Source organism: Rosa chinensis, chromosome 5 (genome assembly GCF_002994745.2).
Source record: "Rosa chinensis cultivar Old Blush chromosome 5, RchiOBHm-V2, whole genome shotgun sequence".
Classification (NCBI taxonomy): Eukaryota; Viridiplantae; Streptophyta; class Magnoliopsida; order Rosales; family Rosaceae; genus Rosa; species Rosa chinensis.
In genome coordinates this window covers 22,423,595-22,437,063 of record NC_037092.1, presented here as the reverse complement: position 1 = coordinate 22,437,063, position 13,469 = coordinate 22,423,595, and positions in this window count along the sequence as shown.

The following is a 13,469-nucleotide window of genomic DNA, read 5'->3' as shown; positions in this document are numbered from 1 at the left end:
CCTTTGCAACCTCGGCGCTTCACGTACACCAGCTCGTAGAAGTGAAGCACTTCCGCCACAGTAGGCCCCTCGCACCAGGACAACCGCCAAAGTGAATTCATGGCCAACATCAACCGCCACATGTTGGGGCAAATTTGACCAAGGGCAAGGCCAAATTCGCACACCAGGATTTGGAGATTTGGCACCAGCGGGAGTGTCACTCCTTGGCGGAATATCGCCTCATGAACGGCAGCAAATCCCGCTGGGAGAATCGAGGCCTTCTCATCCGCTGTTGGCGGGCGCAGCTTCACCGAGCCCGGCAACTGGAACGTCTGCTTCATTCGGTTAACAGCGGCGGCGTCCATCCGCCCTCCTGCCTCGTCGACGGCGGTGCCATCAGAGAGGAACCACGCCGACTCAGCATTCTGCCCCGCTACTTCTTCTTCTCCAGCGGAGCCGCTAGCAGCACTATTGCTCGCCAAACGCTCATCGCGCCTAGCTGTGGCAGTGGTACGCCTGAATTAAGCGCACAAAATTACCCTGCAAAAGACAATTGTTAGTATAGGATAAGCAGGGATCGTTCAGTCCGGGGATTGAGGGTACTTTCACAAATTGCACTAATTGAACAAAACTATCAAAAACTAAAGAAAGAAAAGGAAAATAAAGTTGACACAAAAACTAAATGAAAGGGGGGTTTAGGTTTTGAAAATGCAAGCAATAATAAAGGAAAGAAAATATTGTAATTTTTAGGGATTCTAAATCAGATGTATGGATGTTGAGAACTTCGTAATCCACCACTAGTTATGATCAGAGAAAGACAATTTAACCTAATCTTCAATTACTAAGGCATGTGAATGAAACCAATCAAGAACTTTAGGATCGCCGCTAAAGCCTTATTTTTCCCAAAATTACTTAGAACCGTGAACGCACTGCATCCTAAGCTTGCTTATATGCAATCAAGGTGTAGAACGCTACCCTATCAAATTAACTCATTAAGCACACATAAACACATTAAGCTCTTTGGAAAGATTGATTTTAGAGTACAAAACTAGTGAGGAACGCCATCCTAGCTTGCATTCTATTTGTTTGATTTCACCTAACATGTAGGCTTTACTACTTTAGTGTTTTAAGATCGTGAACGCACTGCACCTTAAAACTAGCTCCATTTACATGCTCATATTTTAGATGATCAATCTAAGACATAAACATATAAAAGAATTTATAAAAAAAAACCAAACAAAGCATTCACAAAACCTTGTAATCGAAAAAGAGATTCAAAAGCTAAATATCCATCACATAACTAGGGTTTCATACTAGTTCTCAACAAGAAAATTACTCACTTATAGTTTGGAAATCCAAAAACATATACATATTGAAATTGAAAAGTACAAAAGGAATAAACCGTAGAGGGACGATCTCACTTTGATTATTCTTCAAGAAAGCTTGAGGAGTCTTCAAAGCAGGAGTACGACACGATGATGGAAGATGATTTGATGGAAGAGATGTGTGAGAGAATGAGAGGAGAGGAAATGGTGAGACAAGGAGATGAAATGGGTGAAGGAAATGTGTATAGGAAAATGGAAAGGAAATGGAGAGACAAAGAAGATGGAATGGATGAAGGAATGTGTCTTAGAATGAGAGGAGAAGGTGTTTATATAGGGAAGAAAAAGAAGAGTGAAATGATGAGTGGAAGAAAAATAATGAAAGTGGATCTAAGTTCACTTGTAAAATATGGAAAAGATAGAGAAATGATGAAATGAAAGCAAAGCATGAAGGTGCAGCAACATGGAAGTGATGATGATCTATTAAAGAGATTGTAGAAGAAAAATATATCCAAGGAAAAAGAGAAAAGCATCTAGCTTTCTTCATGTGGGTAGGAAACATGAACATGTGAATATTGAGCTGTTTTTAGGTCAGTTTCTGCCCCTTTATTCCTTCAATTATTTCTCCAACAAGACTTCATTATATGCCTTCGACTTCTTCATATGAAATGTTCCACTATGAGTGTAGATCATCCTGACAAATTTTCAGAGCTTTATTCCATGCGGTTGGGCCGAAAATTCTGCTGGACCTCTTACAGGTCCAGTTTTCCAGTTTTGCTTCTGTAGAAAATTGGACTGATTGTTTGAAGGCCTTCCACTCATAGTTTGCTCTGGTACTCTTCATAAGAAATGATCCTTGGGCTTTCTAGAGTGAATCTGGAAAGTTTCAACTCATTTGGAGTTCGGATGGTTAGTCTGCCACTCCTCATTTCTTGTCTAGCTCGCTTTCTCATTGGCTCAATTTCTCCAAGACATGCTTTGTCAGGCCAAAATGCTCATTTTGGGGCCAAACAGCTCATTTCATCATCATCTACTCCAATGTACCTAAAAAAATAGAAATTGAGTTAAAAATCGATTCGTTAAGGAATTAACTAAGCAAAATGAGAGGAATTAACTATTAAAATACCACATTAAAATGCTCCTATCAGGCAGCAGCGGACTCACCAGCCCTAGACCTCTCTGGACGCGAACCACAACCCATAGCTACTTCCCAGGGGATGGTCTGTAGCGGCTCAACCTCTAGCGGTTCTGGCAGTGAGGTTCCTGCATGGGCAGACGGACGCAACGAATCAATAAAAATCCTATCCGCCGCACTGAACGACACGTCAGACCCGGAATCCTCACTGCTCGAAATCTCTATGACGTTAGCCATCCCAAACCCTAAAACCCACATCAGTTAGCACAAACACAGATCTAGCCTATTCTCACATCAGTTTTAGCCAAGGGCATCAAGAACAAAACCCAGAAAATGCCAAAATACGAACAAACGCACTCAACCCAGATTCGGCCATCTAAATCCCTAAGCACTAACGCTTTGCCAACCATAATTCAACCCCCCCCCCCCCCCCCCCCCAAAAAAACAAAAAAAATCTCATTTCACATCTCAGAACACACCCAACAAAACCAGCAATCATCCCAGAAAGACAAACCACAAAACCCAGAAAATAGCAGATCCAGTGAAACAGGAAAAAGGAAATCCAGTTACCAACCTCGGTGGTGAAGCCTACGATACGATAATGCACAGTAATCTTAGGGGGGTGCTATTGTCGTTTCTCCGGGAACGATATCTCCAAAGCTCCGGCAACCTCTTTCTTCAGTCTCGGACAACTAGAACGAGAAGAACACGACTGTGGGTTTGAAGCTTTTACCAAAGTGTCAAATCTCGCTAGCTTCCCCCCCCCCCCTTTTATGTCAACATCAGCGCGTTCTCCGCCGTCCGCTACAAAACGACATCACACGACAGCCGTACACGTGTCACAGACCTCCACTTACTACCCGGATTAACCGAGGCGTCGCTTCGATTGCGAAACCCATAATTACTATCATTTATGGTGAGAAGACGGCCAGGCTTAGGGGACAGGCCTCCGCACGCTAACCCCCTGCGGGTTGGACACGTGTCTACTACCACCAGACGAAGCGTCTGGTGGAAATAACCACTGGGATGACTTCACCAACCGTCCGAAGTCTCCGCTGAGCGAAACCCCGCCAGCGAAACTTCTCCCTTGTCATCTTCCAGGTGATGAAGTCTCCGCTGAGCGAAACCCCGCCAACGGAACTTCTCCCTTGTCATCTTCCAAGTGATGAAGTCTCCGCTGAGCGAAACCCCGCCAGTGGAACTTCTCCCTTGTCATCTTCCAACTGACGAAGTCTCCGCTGAGCGAAACCCCGCCAGCGGAACTTCTCCCTTGTCATCTTCCAAGTGATGAAGTCTCCGCTGAGCGAAACCCCGCTAGCAGGAACTCCTCCCTTGTCATCCTCCAAGTGATGAAGTCTCCGCTGAGCGATACCTCGCCGGCGGAACTTCTCCCTAGACATCCTGCAAGCGGGGTATCTTTCGCTATACACCTCTGGCGGAACCCCCTTCTTGCAAACTGCGTGCTTTGTTCAAACGCAATATCGTTCAACAAAATACAGCCAGCCACGTCTCCCGGACGCCGCTTCCTGCTGCATTCAGCGGGGGGATATCCGCCAAACGGCGAATCCCGAGGCCACGCCTCTCTGACAACGACCGCCACGCGGCGTTACCGTCAGACCGTCCCTACGGGACACGGGGACTAGTCAACAGTTTACGAAGGCCCTGATCAGGCACGTTGACCCCCGTCATTTGGGTGCCAAACATTGGGCTCGCTACCCACCACCCTCTGCTCCGTGCAGCTCCCCCTCACCAAACAATTTGCTGACCATCCGGAGGTCTATCTTCGCCGGGGAGTGGGGGACTCCCTGGGGGGCCCAGCAGGGGCCCACCCGAAAGGGTATAAAGCGTTTGCTCAGTAAAACCAACGGTTGACGACGCACTGACGCTAATTATGCTCTTGCAAGTCTAGCGGAAGAAAACGCTTCAAACCGCCGAGCAACTCCCCAACCAAGATTGCCCTCCTTGACTGGGGAATTGGGGGACTTGTACATGCATGTACATTTGCAAGCATAATTAGCTATAATAGACCACGCTCATTGTACCGCCAAAGGTACTAATTCCAACTAAAGGAACGACATGTAGACACACCGCCAGGCGGGCTACAGCCTCAGCGTCGGACCACTTCCATATCACCGCCGACGCGCCGCCACGCACCACTCCAAGATGGCATCAGAAGCTTCTGAAACTGGGAACTGAAGCATATCAGTCCCACATCGAAAACAAAGAGAAGATCAACCTCTTCCTCACCTATAAAAGGTTCTCTCCTCTCTCCTCATTAAATTACGCATTCAATACTTACCTACTGTTACTTTGTCAATATAAATACATTGACTAACTTAGGCATCGGAGAGTTGAAGACCGCCCGGCGCGGTCTCCCTCTGACGCCCATTGTATTTTACTTGACAGGCAACGGGAGCTTCGAGAATACCACAAGTACCGATCCGCCCACCGGATCAACGTTAGCTAAGATCCAGCTACCGCTGGACTTGCGGACATCAACACGCACGATCGTGGATCTCACACTCGGAGCCCCCTCGTGTTTCTAAACCAATCTGAAGCCTGGCATTGTTGTTGCAAAATTCCAGAAAGGCGAAACAAGGGGTTGCCTAAGATTACGCCATAAGGCCTAATCCAGGCTTAAGATTACGCCATAAAGCCTAAAATTTAGAGGCTAAAGGTCATTTCATGAGGGGAAGATTTGTGAAGAAGGAGAAAAAGAAGCAAGGACTGAAAGGCCATTTCTTGAATATTTCATAAAAGTTGTTGTGAGTATTCCATTCCCGAAATACAACTATTTATACGGACTTCAGGAAAATCCCCACCCTTGGATGAAGCTCAATTTCAAAACTGATGTCAGTAAATCGAGATTAGTGATTCCAAATCTCAGGAAAAAAAGGGACTAATAGCATGTGAAGAGACCGAACTGTTTTCGAGGTAACTGTTTTTTTCACAAGATTATTTTCACGACCGTTGTTTTTCAACGAGTGATTAATGCCTTAAATCTCGGAAAAAAAAGGGATTAACAGCATGTAAGGAGACTGAACGGTTTTCGAGGGGGCCTACAGAGATTGGCCCGCAAAGCTCAATTTCAAACAAAGTTCCTCCACGTGGCGTTTCACCGCAATGGCACCAGCTTCGGCCTGAATGGCCCGATCTCTGATACGGGCCAGGTTGCGGCCCATTTCTTCAGAAACAGCCAAAGGTTCATCGAGTTGAGCTTCTTCTGCAACAATCGCCTTCTCAACAAAGGCTAAATGGGCTTGGAGATCCTGGATCCGAAGTTTGAAGTCGGACCTTTGGATTTGTAGTTCCCGCAGGCAGATGGCTCGCTCATTTAAAATACCGCGGGGGATGTCCATTTCTTGGGAAAGGTTATTCAAAGCCTCTCGAGCGTTGTGAGACTGGACGTTCGGGCTAATTGATGGCGGCGAGCCCTACCGAGTTCATTCAATAGATCGTCAATAGCACTAAATTGTTGCAGGGTCAATACCTTCTCCTGGCGAAGATACCTTAGAGCTTCCAAGACTCGCGGAAGGATGTCAGTCTCCAATACCCGAGGACCCAGATGTTCGTGAAGCACCATCTTAGCCTCATCCACAGCAGAAGGAGGAGTTACCTCCAACACCCTCATCAATCTCACGAATCTGGTAGGAGGAGGAGGTGGCGGATACGCCACAGGATCACGAACCACCAATGCAAAAGGGTGGACAGCCTCTTCAGTTTCTTCATCTTCAATAGGTTGGTCTATCCCTTCATCCGCAGGGGAATCTGGAAACTCAACTCGCGGTTTACCATGGGCATGTGGAGCAGATTCAAGCACAGGGCCCTCGGCTTCGACAGTTGTCTCATTTATTTGCGAGACTTGGGAGGAACCACCACCGTCAGTATCATTTTCCATCTCTGGGGCGACTGTCCCGCCGATAGGACCCTCAGTGTTTGTTACCACCTTCTCGATACAAACAGAATCCTGATCAGGTTCAGAAATGTCAGAAAGCAGGGTTGGATCTAAAGGGAAATGGAAAGTATTGGTCAAACAGTGGCTTACCTCTCGAGCTGTCGGGTCAATATCTGGTACGTAGTCACCAAGAGGAAGAGGCCCCGCCTCATTCACCTCTTGAACCTCTAGTACCGCGAGAATCTCTGTCGTCATCAGTTCCTCATAAGCGGCAGAAGTCTCAGAGTGACTTTCCAAGCTTTCATCCTCTGAGGAGTCGTCATCAGAGATCGTTATTAGAATGGTAGGACCTTGTAGATGCTTTGTAGTGGGAGATGGGAGAGGTGCCACAGGGTTAGTTGATGCTTGAACTAGCGAGAGAATTGGCTCTTCTGCAGTGGCTGAGGGTCCAGCCTCGCTCAGGCGAGAGGGATCAGTGGTCCTTTGACGGACCTGTCAAAAGATACATAGTGAAAATTCTGCCCAGATTTTAAAATTTAAATAGGATAAGACGGGGTCGGAGTTTACTAGTCGCATTCCCAGAGGTTCATCATCTTCAAAACTCTCTGTTTGGACCCAAAATGAGCATTTTGGCCTGACAAGGCACGTCTTGGAGAAACTGAGCCAATGTCAGTGGCTCAAGCTATATATTTTCGACAAGTTCGAAATATATATTTAAAGGCTAAATAAAGCCTACTATGGAAGCATGAAAAGTCAACTTTAGCACATTTTCCTACTTCAGTTAGGAGAAACCGAGCTAAACAAGGAAGGAGGGGCGGCAGACTAACCAAATGAAATCTAAATGAGCTGAAACTTTCCAGATTAATACTAGACATCCCAAGGATAATTTCTTATGAAGAGTGCCAGAGTTAGTTTTAAGTGGAAAGCCTTCAACCAATCAGCCCAATTTTCTACAGAAGCAAAACTGGAAAACTGGACCTGTAAGAGGTCCAGCAGCATTTCCGGCCCAACCACATGGAAATAAATTCTGAAATTTTACCACAGTAATCTACACTCATGGTGGATAATTTCATATGAAGAAGTCGAAGGCTTATACTGAAGTCTTGTTGGAGAAACAATTGAAGGAATAAAGGGGCAGAAACTGACCTAAAACCAGCTCAATATTCACATGTTCATGTTTCCTACCCACATGAAGAAAGCTAGATGCTTTTCTCTTTTTCCTTGGATATATTTTTCTTCTACAATCTCTTTAATAGATCATCATCACTTCCATGTTTCTGCACCTTCATGCTTTGCTTTCATTTCATCATTTCTCTATCTTTTCCATATTTTACAAATCACTTTCATACTCCACTTTCATTATTTTTCTTCCACTCATCATTTCACTCTTCTTTTTCTTCCCTATATAAACACCTTCTCCTCTCATTCTAAGACACACATTCACAACATCAAAACATCTCTAAGATGATCTAAGTTCTCTCTAGAGCAACTCTCCTCTCCTTCTCTTTCTCTTAGCGGTGATCACACTCTTAGTCCTAGTCTTCTCAGAAGCCGACTTTCAGTGCCACCAAACCCTCCGTCAACGTACTTCAGTCCTAGTCTCCTCGGGAGCCGATTGTAGTACCACGACCAAACACCAACACATACACACATTCACATTCAACAACATCTCTAAGATGATCTAAGTTCTCTCTAGAGCAACCTCTCTAAGAGCAACTCCTCTCCTTCTCTTTCTCTTAGCGGTGATCACACTTCTAGTCCTAGTCTTCTCAGAAGCCGACTTTCAGTGCCACCAAACCCTCTGTCAAAGTGCTTAAATCCTAGTCTCCTTGGGAGCCGATTGTAGTACCACGACCAAACACCAACACCAAGACACATTCACAACAACAACATCTCTAAGATGATCTAAGTTCTCTAGAGCAAACCTCTCTAAGATCAACTCCTCTCCTTCTCTTTCTCTTACCGGTGATCACACTCCTAGTCCTAGTCTTCTCAGAAGCCGACTTTCAGTGCCACAAAATCCTCTGTCAACGTACTTCGGTCCTAGTCTCCTCTGGAGCCGACGGTAGTGCCGCGACCACAACGGTTACAGAACCAGCCAAGCAAGGGTAACGCCCTAGCAACCCAGCCAAGCTAAAGTCACGCTTTAGCAAGTTCTCCCCACTTCCCGGTGATTTCGCTCTGCTCAATCTACAATATTGAGTATCGATTGTGTGAACAAGAAGAAACTACAGCAAAGTCCTCGCCACGAGGCACAAAGAATCCTGCGACGAGGTTGGTGCTCTCCTCGTCAACAATCGCTGAAAAGAAGTCAGGTCAAGGGACACCCCGACGACCGCACCCGAACGGTGCTGGCACGCCCGCGTAGAAAAGAGACTGTTGACCAACTACAACAAAACTGGAGACAAACATTTTGGCACGCCCAGTGGGACAAGGTTAGAAGTTTTTTCTCTTGACGACATTCAACCACCGGGCTACAAAATTCAAAACAAACATTTTGGCACGCCCAGTGGGACAAGGTTAGAATTTTTTTTTTTTTTCTTGAAGACATTCAACCACCGGGCTTCAAAACAAACATTTTGGCACGCCCAGTGGGACAAGGTTAGAATTTTTTTTCTTTTCTTGAAGACATTCAACTACCAGGCTTCAAAACAAACATTTTGGCACACCTGGTGGGACAAGGTTAGAATTTTTTTCTTTTCTTGAAGACATTCAACCACCGGGCTTCAAAACAAACATTTTGGCACGCCCAGTGGGACTACATTAGAGTCTTTTTGCATTTGTTCACCATCATTGAGATGCCAGGGGAAAATCTTTACCAAAAGAAATTCCTAAATTGAATAGATGGTCAATGTTGCCACCATTGGCGATACTGCCATTAATGATGAGTTTATGCCTATTCCCATCCCAGAGGGGGCAAGCATTGAGGAACAGCTCGCAATCATCATGGCCAACAGCGAGAGGCATAAAGAAAAGCGAGCCAGGGACATGGCCAGTTTGATCGCAAAAACAAAGCAGAGGTTTCGCGATTGGGACCTACAAATTGAGCAGAACGCTCGAGAAGCTGGAGAACAATTCCATAAGCCTTTCTTGAGCAGCGACAAACAGACCCGCCGCGAACATCACATCTGAGTTCACAACCTTACGCGAGGAAGGTTCCAGCTTGGCTAATTCGCAGCAAGGCGAATTGGAACGTCAAAAACCTGCTCGCGAAGAGGTCATTTCTGAGACTAACTTGCCTATAGGTGGCAATCAATTTAAGGGTCTCACTGGTGAGTCACAACCTTACACAGAGGCTGTGCATGGAAAAGGTCATCAACAAGATTGTTCTTCTGACAATACAATTGTCTCTAAACAAATATCTGATTTCTCCACTGATCAAGCCAAATACGTGGCTACTGATCAGATGCATGGGGGGCAAGATATGACCCATGATCATCCCTTTGATCAAAAGAAGCAAGTTCATGATCATTTTAATTGTGACTCTGCTACTGGACGTCTTGGTGAAGGTGATCAAAATCAGAGCCAACTTAATTATCAATTAAGTTGTGGTCTACAGAAGCCAATTTGTGGCTTTATTAATCAATTTAACTTGAAGTTCTTCAAGTATGCTTCAAGGCCAGGCGGTGGCTTTGATATATGTGGAGGACACATCTATAACCCACGTTTAAGTGAAGCTCTTGATGTGGAGAATTCAAACCAGCAAGTGGTCGTCTTTAATGGCCAATCTGTGGCTAATCCTGAAGACACCATGTTCTATGACATGGTAATTGTCGACAAAGCCGATCTTGGAACATCTTCATCTCCAAAAGTGCAATTGAAGATCATGTTTCGCCAACCAACAAGGATACTTGGAGGGCAAGATTACCCCTTTCACGAGCCAAATTCCTTCAAATTCTTCAACACGAAGTATCTTTGTTTCTTTCCTACAAGCTCTCACAAGGGGGGTTTTCATGCTATAAATTTATACGCATCGGAGCTTGGAGTGAAGCATAGATGGCCTCCCCCGTGGCCTTTTGGAGGTTAGCCAAACATAGTGCTACTAACTTCTTTCTTTGTTTTTAAATTTCCTGTCAATTTTCAGTTTTCATTTTTGTTTTCGTCATTTGTGAATCATAACGGAATAGGTGAAGTCTCTTTTGTTACTATTGGCCTAAACTCCTTATTGGTGCCTAGTTCAGGTCCCTTAAGGTTAAGGGAGGCTTTTATTAACACTTGTTGAACTGTCTTCACACTTATGACCTTTCTCATCTTAGTAAGTATAGCCTATGTGAAATGGTGTCTAGAAAGGGGACAACGTTCATGACAGGTTCTTGAATCCAGAAGTACGTGCAAATGGGCTTAAACCACTATGTGGGAGTAGCTCATGCCAAAATGGATTCTGCCTCTCTTGTTCGCCCTCCCCCATCTGGCCATTTCAGTAAGGTTGCCCAAAGGATTTGAAAGAAAATTTGTGTCTAGACGACAATACTTGGGCCGCATGTCTAAACCTTGATTCACAATGTCTTATTAAAAAAAAAATACAAAAATACAAAAAGAGTTTCAAATTTGTGCGTCGCGGAGGATGCAAAAAATTGTGTTCTTGCCTAATAGTGGCTGGAACTTGCTAATATACTTAAGAGGCCATTGGTATTGGTTTGGGCACATATACAAGAGGCATTTAATATACCTAGTATGGTATTAGCAGTGGAGGAGGTCAAATCAATATTTTTGCCAATAATTGTGGCGAAAGCTGGGTTACGAATTGTTGGCAGCGAAGTGGTTTTAATTACATGGCCTAGCAAAGGATGGTTCGCGAAGGAAGACTGGCGATTAATATATGTATGCTCACTGTTCATATATATATAATTAAGAGGGAGAGAGGCCACTGTTCAAGTAATTTCAGTCAAGCCAATACAAGTGGCTTTGGAGCAACAACATTATAAGAGTAGTGCTGATTCAAGACCTCTTCAGTCAAGACGAAGACCTTTGACTTCGAGGTCTGGGGGGCAATGTTTGGACCCAAAATGAGCATTTTGGCCTGACAAGGCACGTCTTGGAGAAACTGAGCCAATGTCAGTGGCTCAAGCTATATATTGTCGACAAGTTCGAAATATATATTTAAAGGCTAAATAAAGCCTACTATGGAAGCATGAAAAGTCAACTTTAGCACATTTTCCTACTTCAGTTAGGAGAAACCGAGCTAAACAAGGAAGGAGGGGCGGCAGACTAACCAAATGAAATCTAAATGAGCTGAAATTTTCCAGATTAATACTAGACATCCCAAAGATAATTTCTTATGAAGAGTGCCAGAGTTAGTTTTAAGTGGAAAGCCTTCAAACAATCAGCCCAATTTTCTACAGAAGCAAAACTGGAAAACTGGACCTGTAAGAGGTCCAGCAGCATTTCCGGCCCAACCACATGGAAATAAATTCTGAAATTTTACCACAGTAATATACACTCATGGTGGATAATTTCATATGAAGAAATCGAAGGCTTATACTGAAGTCTTGTTAGAGAAATAATTGAAGGAATAAAGGGGCAGAAACTGACCTAAAACCAGCTCAATATTCACATGTTCATGTTTCCTACCCACATGAAGAAAGCTAGATGCTTTTCTCTTTTTCCTTGGATATATTTTTCTTCTACAATATCTTTAATAGATCATCATCACTTCCATGTTTCTGCACCTTCATGCTTTGCTTTCATTTCATCATTTCTCTATCTTTTCCATATTTTACAAATCACTTTCATACTCCACTTTCATTATTTTTCTTCCACTCATCATTTCACTCTTCTTTTTCTTCCCTATATAAACACCTTCTCCTCTCATTCTAAGACACACATTCACAACATCAAAACATCTCTAAGATGATCTAAGTTCTCTCTAGAGCAACTCTCCTCTCCTTCTCTTTCTCTTAGCGGTGATCACACTCTTAGTCCTAGTCTTCTCAGAAGCCGACTTTCAGTGCCACCAAACCCTCTGTCAACGTACTTCTGTCCTAGTCTCCTCGGGAGCCGATTGTAGTACCACGACCAAACACCAACACATACACACATTCACATTCAACAACAACATCTCTAAGATGATCTAAGTTCTCTCTAGAGCAACCTCTCTAAGAGCAACTCCTCTCCTTCTCTTTCTCTTAGCGGTGATCACACTTCTAGTCCTAGTCTTCTCAGAAGCCAACTTTCAGTGCCACCAAACCCTCTGTCAAAGTGCTTAAATCCTAGTCTCCTTGGGAGCCGATTGTAATACCACGACCAAACACCAACACCAAGACACATTCACAACAACAACATCTCTAAGATGATCTAAGTTCTCTCTAGAGCAAACCTCTCTAAGAGCAACTCCTCTCCTTCTCTTTCTCTTACTGGTGATCACACTCCTAGTCCTAGTCTTTGCAGAAGCCGATTTTCAGTGCCACCAAATCCTTTGTCAACGTACTTCGGTCCTAGTCTCCTCGGGAGCCGACGATAGTGTCGCGACCACAACGGTTACAGAACCAGCCAAGCAAGGGTAACGCCCTAGCAACCCAGCCAAGCTAAAGTCACGCTTTAGCAAGTTCTCCCCACTTCCCGGTAATTTCGCTCTGCTCAATCTACAATATTGAGTATCGATTGTGTGAACAAGAAGAAACTACAGCAAAGTCCTCGCCACGAGGCACAAAGAATCCTGCGACGAGGTTGGTGCTCTCCTCGTCAACAATCGCTGAAAAGAAGTCAGGTCAAGGGACACCCCCGACGACCGCACCCGAACGGTGCTGGCACGCCCGTGCAAGAAAAGAGACTGTTGACCAGCAGCAGCAAAATTCTGGAGCCAAACACTCTCTTCGACTAATTGAGCTCGGTCGCGTTTGCAAGCAAAGACAGCAGTGGCCTGTACGAGAAAAGAGTCATAACTCAAAAAGGGGGGAAGCACCAAATATACAAGTTTGGGATCGTTCTTAACCAAATTACCTCAGCAGGATCTTCATCATTCGAAGACTCTCCCTCAGAAGTCTCCTCTGCTATTGCCTTTTGTTTCTCGGCCTGAACAGAGGTTGTCCTGCTCCGGGTAGTTTGCTGTAAAACACACTCAGGAATAAGAGCGGGAAAATCAACACAAGGAAATGGAATGGTGAAGAAAGACAAAAATTTACTATTGCCCTAGGCTCGT